This window comes from Cydia strobilella, chromosome 1 (genome assembly GCF_947568885.1).
Source record: "Cydia strobilella chromosome 1, ilCydStro3.1, whole genome shotgun sequence".
Classification (NCBI taxonomy): domain Eukaryota; kingdom Metazoa; phylum Arthropoda; class Insecta; order Lepidoptera; family Tortricidae; genus Cydia; species Cydia strobilella.
In genome coordinates this window covers 15,611,102-15,618,946 of record NC_086041.1, presented here as the reverse complement: position 1 = coordinate 15,618,946, position 7,845 = coordinate 15,611,102, and positions in this window count along the sequence as shown.

Here is a 7,845-nt window from a genome sequence, read left to right as displayed (position 1 = left end):
TATCTATAAGTAGACATTCTTTTTGTTTTGGAATTGTTTTGTGTGCATTTCTAGTTGTTATTACTAGAGATAATAAACCAGAGAAATAGCTGTTTGATTCAAACTTTATTTGGCCTATTTAAGTACGCATTGTTACGTAACTGTAACATTTTAATGAGCATATTCGATTGCAAATGATAGCTATGGTAAGTATCGTAACGTTGTCATTATTTTATTGATTACAGAGATTGCTACATTATAATAATGATAGAACGCTATGCATTACAAAAACGGACAATGCCTTGCGGTTGCGGCATTAGAGCCAATTAGAACATTTAATAGCTCTTGAAAATCGAAATCCCACAATCAATTTTAAGAATTCCCTTTTCCCACAATCTATAGGTACAAGAAAGCAGGAACTGAATGAAACACAAAGACTAAGCGAATCATTGGGTACGTAATCGCGTATAAACGGCAAACAGGGTGCGAATTGTGATTAAGAATATTTATACAGTCGTCTTTATGAATGTGCATGCGATTTGTTAATTGTTTGCTTGCCCATATTGTTCAATGAGTTTACAAGTATATCGAAGGTACACTAATAGGCCTGAGAAATTTTTATTTATTTTAACTACAATTTTCTCGAAAAAAGTAGATTTTAAGCGTTCCATTATTAATGCAATCACTGGAGGCGGGTAAGCTTTACACTACCTATATACCATACCATACTACTCAAAAGAAAATACTGAGAATACTAAGGCTACTAAGAATTTTCACTATTACAGGAAAACTAATTTCATGTTTATTGATATATGTGAAACAATTAATTACTTGTTTAATTTTTATAAGCCTTATTAATAACAACCGAAGCCTTCTTATACTGTTATTTAAAAAAATACAGGATGCTGCGTGAAAAATGCAAGCTGTGTTAAATGTAAAATGCAAGAAATGTTGGAGATTTGCTATCTTTTCCGGCCACGAAAAATCTAATACCCACGGATTTTTAATAATTAAAATTGAAAAAGTTGAAACGGGGGTAGATCTTGATCTTATCAAAATCAATATTATAAAGTAAAAAAAAAAATCCGCGGGCCCAACATTTTTTTGGAGGTCAGAAAAGATAGTTAACGATCTAACCTATTTGTAATTTAAATTTGGCAAACGTGGCACCAAACACCCTGTTTTCATGTAACGTTCAAAATACTTAGTGGCCCCTATTTTCTTTTGAGCAGTATTTATGTAGGTAAGTACTTTAATGTAGGTGTAGGTGCGAGTTTTTGGTAGGTACGTTTTAGCAATCCAAAATTTTGCTTCACATAACTTTAAGGTGATAGCGATATTACTTATCTTTTTTGGTAAACTAACAGACGAATCTCCTGATGGTAAGCGGTTACCGTCGCCCTTGGACACCCGCAGATGGGAGTAAGCTCTTTTTCTTGAAGGTTTGAAGTAGCGATGAAAATTACATGAAAGATACATGTATCTTTCAAAGGCCCCTGTATTTTTCAATAAAATACAGTATCTTTCCTTGCGGATCTTCGATTGAATCTTTCGCAAGTTTAAGTTTTTTACGTGTAAAATACATTGTATTTTTCGTAATATTATATTATATTATGAATAGTAACTCAGAATGTATTGGCTCTCATACAAACAGGTGACTTTTCATTTCGCTCAGACTATATCTCGATATCAGTTAACTAAAGAGGTTGAAGTTATCAATTATGACGAAATACTTATAAATTGGAATCGTTAATCTATGCTCTATGTGACGTGAAGTCAATTTTGCGTCAAAGGCATGACAAGATTGACAAGTACGGGCCCCTACCGAACATTCTCCTCACGTGTGAAAGTCAAAAACCGACATTGGCAAATTCACCCCGTGCAAAATTGCGGGGAGTAAAAGCCAGATAGGATAAAAAAAAAAAAAAAAGTACGGGCCCTGATTTAATCAAGTCATTATTACCTAAATACCTTGATACTGGCGAAATAGTCCCACTAGCCATAATTTTAAAAGAAGAAGAAGAAATAAACATGTAAAATACACAGTATAAAACAGGTTTTATACGTGTATGATTGTATTTTTCAGACAAACGACAGCTTTGTTTTTTTTGAAAGTGACATGTATTTTATAGGAAAGATACAAACTTTCGAAAAATATCGCTGGCGAAGGAAGGTTCTGGAGAAACGCACAGGTGAGGATGCCAACCATCTAAGGAGTGAAGATGGAAATGTCGCGTAGAGCGATGGCGGAAAGAAGCGGCAGAGATTAATCCGAACAATTCCTCGGATCTATTGATCTATATGCAGATAAAAAAATAGCACACTTTACATTACAGGCTTATCTCATCGAAAGGTCTCGTTAGAATAATTACAGAATAACAATCAGCGTCCATCCCAAAGGAAACGCGTGTCCTACACGCGACACCAAATCGTGCGGAATATAACGAACAATCTTTACAAGCAAGCTAAACCTACATGCAATTTTATATAAATAGCGGTACGATGCAAATTGAAATACACTTCTGTAAGCTTACCCCCTTTTGTTTTTGAATGGTGAATAGTTGTCAGCGGAGACCCAGTGTTGCTAGTGTAATAATCGCCACGTGAAGGGTTACCAGAGAAAATAATTGGCGCCCCGCGGACAGTTAATGTTTTGATAATGACGAGTGCGCGTGCGTAGATTTTTGTTGGATTTCGGGGGCGAGTGCTATTGTATAAATAGTTCATAAACAAATAAATAAAGTATTGTTTGTCCGGGAAGGGATACAGAAATGTGAACCTACACCTTTTTTTTTATACTACGTCGGTGGCAAACAGGCATACGGCCCGCCTGATGTTAAGCAGTCTCCGTAGCCTATGTACGCCTGCAACTCCAGAGGAGTTACATGCGCGTTGCCGACCCTAACACTCCTCTCCCTCGTTGAGCTCTGGCAACCTTACTCACCGGCAGGAACACAACACTACGAGTATGAGTAGGGTTTAGTGTTATTTGGCTGCGGTTTTCTGTAAGGTGGAGGTACTTCCCCAGTTGGGCTCTGCTCTAGATCTGGAATGACATCCGCTGTCCTGTGCCCTACCACACAAAGCGAGAGGCCATTCACAGTGCCCATGCCTCTCTTTTGGACGTAGTTTAAGGACATACCCGGGTCCCTACACCTACATTCGTGTGGCCTTAATTACCTCAATCTTACTTGAAATACAAGGTTTATAAATACATAAAACAGATAGGTGTTAATAAGAGGTATCTATTAAATTATTTGCACAAAAAAATCTTATTACTGATTAACATTTTAATATGTGTTAGTCAGGAAATCCGAAAATGCGTATCGAGACCTATATTATGTAGATTAAATAATTTTTAAGAAAAAAAAAACCGACTTCAATGGGGGATGCTGCTGAAAGTTCACTTATTGTTGATGGTGCACTCTTAGATTCCAGGCAGTGAAATGAAAAAGACAGCATCTTTTGCCTAAATATGTAGAAAAGGAAGTAAAACCACCCACTTTTCAAGTAGCATTTCGTTTTTGTAAGGGTCGCAGTTCTAACCTAACCTAACCTACTTTTCTGATAGCATTTCGTTTCTGTAAGGGTCACAGCTCTAACCTAACCTAACCTAACCTACTTTTCTGATAGCAGTTCTGTTCTGTGAGAATCGCAGTTCAAAAAACCCACTTTTCTAGTAGCATTTCCGGGTACCGGTCTGGGCCCGCATCCGAGTCCGGGTCCGTGTCAGGCTGTCCGGGTCCAAGTTTGGGTTAGAGTTCGGTCCGGGTCCGCGGTCCGGGCCCGAGTTGGGGTCCATGTCCAGACCCGGGCCCGGGTCCGAGTCCGGGTCCAAGTTTGGGTCTGGGTCCATAAGGAAGAGAACAAACCGCCAAACGTGAACTATGTGTCATTGAAGAGTTCCATTCTGATCATCATCAGCAGTTCCACTTCATCAAATGTCACTTTTTAAAATGGAAATGCTGGATTTGTTGATAGAAATACAAAAATCACTATATGTATGCCTTTCACATTTGAGGAGTTCCCTCGATTCCTCATGGATCCCATCGTCAGAACTCGGGCTTGACAAAAATGTTTCTTGAAAACCTAACTTGCTTAACAAACATAACGAAGAGGACAAATCGCCAAACGTGAACTATGCGTCATTGAAGAGTTCCGTTCTGATCATCGTCAGCAGTTCCACTTCATCAAATGTCACTTTTTAAAATGTAAGTGCTTGATTTGTTGATGAAAATACTAAAATCACTATATGTATGCCTTTAACATTTGAGGAGTTCACTCGATTCCTCATGGATTCCATCATCAGAACTGCTTTTTGACAATATTGGGTTTAGATTAAATTTTACATTCCTAGACGTCAAGCCTGTCTTGTTTAAAAAAAAAAAATAGTTCCTAGTTTGCTCACCTAGTGCCACTGTCGATGTAACTTCCTTCATGTTTTATAAGTTAGAAATACCAGTCAATTAAAACGAGTGTTTTCAGAATTTCTTGCATTTTTATTAAATGCGCTTCCTTCCTGTAAACTATAATAGGTTGTGGGCCCAGCCATTTAATAAAAGTACAAAGAGCAGTGCGCGGACTCGGTACAGTGAAGATTACAAAGTCATTGTTAATATAACCTCAAAATATGGATATCGGCGGACTCAAGATGAATGTGGAACGTTTTGATGGAAATAACTTCCGTCAATGGAAATTTCAAATTAAATGTGCGCTAAGAGCGAAGGGCATTGATATATCTAAGCCGGACCCAGAGAGCAACAAGGAATCATGGCTTAAAAACGACGGCATGGCGATGTTCATTATGACGTCCGCCATGGATTACCGGCAAATCGCGCTTGTTGAAAACTGTAGCAATGCGTCGAAGATTATGGAGAAACTTGAGTCAATTTACGAAAAGAAGTCAGAATTTAACAAAATGTTAGTTCATGAGCAATTTTACCAATATAAAATGAACCCGTCAGATAGCATGGCGCAACACATATCTAAAGTGGAGAGTTTGGTGCAGCAACTGAAAGATAGTGGTGAGAAGATTAGTGACACTGCCATAATAACAAAAATCATAATCACAATCGCTCTGTTAGACAAGCTTGGCTGTCACTGGATTCAACTCATCAAACCTTGCAGAACCTGACGGCTCGGTTGATGGACGAGGAAGCCAGCTTAACGGTAGAAGAAAAGACTGACGTAGCACTTGTAACTGCGCAAGAAAAATCGAAACCGAAAAAGAACTCCAGTTCTCACAATGATGAAGATAAGCGTCATCGCTTCATTTGTTATCACTGCAACAAACGGGGGCATTTCGCCAGAGATTGTAGATCTAAGAAGAAATCATACAATAAGCCAAATGGTAATATGTTGGCATTTCATGTGGAAGAGTGTTTAAACTTATCAGAAGAATCTGAAGATGTTTTTCTGCTTGATAGCGGAGCTTCAGTACATACACCTTTTAGAAAAGATTTCTTTTTGAAACTGGATCTATACAGTGATAATGAAAACAGATATGTGAAACTAGGAAACAAACAGAACCTAAAAGTATGTGGAATAGGTACCATACTTATAAAGAAGTGCTTGAACGGTCAGTGGGAGGAAAATATCCTAAAAGATGTTTTATGGGTACCCGAGTTGAAGAGGAATTTGTTTTCAGAGGGTGCAATAATGAAATATAATTATGTGATAATTAAAAAGAACAATTCTGCCCTTATCTACAAAGACAATAAAGTAGTTCTTAGTGCAACGAAAAAGTCTAATAACTTGTATGTGATGAACTTTAAAGTTGTGACAAGTGCAAGTTGCAATGCAGTGCATGTGCCAGTGAACAATCTTAAGGTTTGGCACGAACGTCTCGGACATCTGAATGTGAAAGAAATACAAAAAATGGTGAAAAGTGAACTCATACAGTGTAAAGACATAAGTGATGAAAAATTTGTATGTGAAGGCTGTATGTATGGGAAACAAAGTCGCCTTCCATTCCATGCTTCACGCCGAGGTGAGCAGTGTCCGGGAGACCTAGTCTACAGTGACGTTTGTGGACCTATGAGTGAATCATCTGTGCAAGGTATGGTGTATTTTGTCTTGTTTAAAGATGCGGCCTCAAGCTTTTTATATGTATGTTTTATGAGGCATAAAAGTGAGGTTTTGGAACATTTTAAGACTTTTAATGCCATTATTCGGAACAAGTTTGGCCACAACATACGCATCCTGCATACTGACAATGGGAAGGAGTATGTGAACAATGAGTTTAAGAACTACCTTAACCAAAATGGCATCCAGCATGAACTCACAGCACCTTATACGCCCCAACAAAACTCTCGAGCAGAGAGAGAACTACGTACGATTGTTGAAAGTGCACGTTCAATGCTGTATAGCCGCAATCTGCCAATGAGTTTATGGGCAGAAGCTGTCGGATGTGCAGTATACATACTGAACAGGACGACTTCAACACAAACACCAGATAAGTCACCGTTTGAGATTTGGTATGGTGACAAACCAAATCTGCAACACCTCAGAATATTTGGATCTTGTGGTTTTGTTCACGTCCCTGATGCATGTAGAACAAAACTTGAAAAGAAAAGTAATAAACTGTACTTAGTTGGTTATGAAAATGAAAATTACAGGATGTATGATCCAAATACCAAGAAGATAAAAGTTACACGTGATGTTATATTTGATGAAACTTGCAGTGACAACATTGTGAACAAACCTGCTCCGATTGAAATCGAAGAGCCAAACAATGAATGTCCCTTAGTACCGGCAACTACTTCTACTCCAATATCCACTCCGCCTAGAGTTGAAACTTCAGCTGCGGATGATAGTTTGCAGAGCTGTAATGATGATGATGACATTACTTTTGAACCATCTCAGACAGTTGACATACCTGAAGTGAGATCCCCTATACTGCTGAGATCGAAGAAGAATATCCATTTTGAAGAAGTCAACTTTACTGAATACCCGGTGCCCTCAACATATGAGGAAGAAATGAACAGCTCTGATGCAATGAAATGGAGAGAAGCAATCAATGAAGAGCTTAAGGCACACGAGGATAACAATACGTGGACGATAGTTGATAAAGAAGCTGGTAAGAAGCCTATAACATCAAAGTGGGTGTTCAATATCAAGCAGGACCGAGAAGGCAATATTGAGAGGTATAAAGCTCGACTATGTGCTCGAGGTTTCACACAAATTAAAGATGTTGACTACACAGAGACCTTCTCCCCAACTACTCGATATGATTCAATCAGAGTCTTACTAAGCTTGGCTGCAAAGCATAATTATAAAATTGTTCAATTTGATGTTAAAACAGCTTTTTTGTATGGGGAGCTTGAAGAAGAAATTTTTATGGAAATCCCACTAGGCGTGCATGTAAAAACTGGTAAAGTTTGCAAGCTGAATAAGTCCCTGTATGGATTAAAACAAGCGTCTCGTTGTTGGAACGCAAAGTTTACCAATTTCCTTAAGTCCTATGGATTTACACAAACAGAATCTGACCATTGTGTATTTACAAGTTACATAAACAATGTCAAAATATTGTTGATTATATATGTTGATGATGGTCTCATATTTTGTTCTAATGAAGAGACATTAAACTTTGTTATTGATGCTCTAAAAACAAATTTTTGTGTAAGAATCTTGGATCTTAATTATTTTGTTGGACTAGAAATAGCTAAGAGTGAATATTCCATTCGCATCACTCAAAAGAGATATATAGAACAGATTATTCAAAGATTTAATATGTCTGATGCTCATTCCTGCTCTACGCCTGTAGACCCAAATGTATCATTTACAAATTGTAGTAATGATGAAGAGGCAGTAAGTTTTCCTTTTAGAGAGGCAGTAGGCTCATTGTTATTTCTGGCCTCGGTGTCT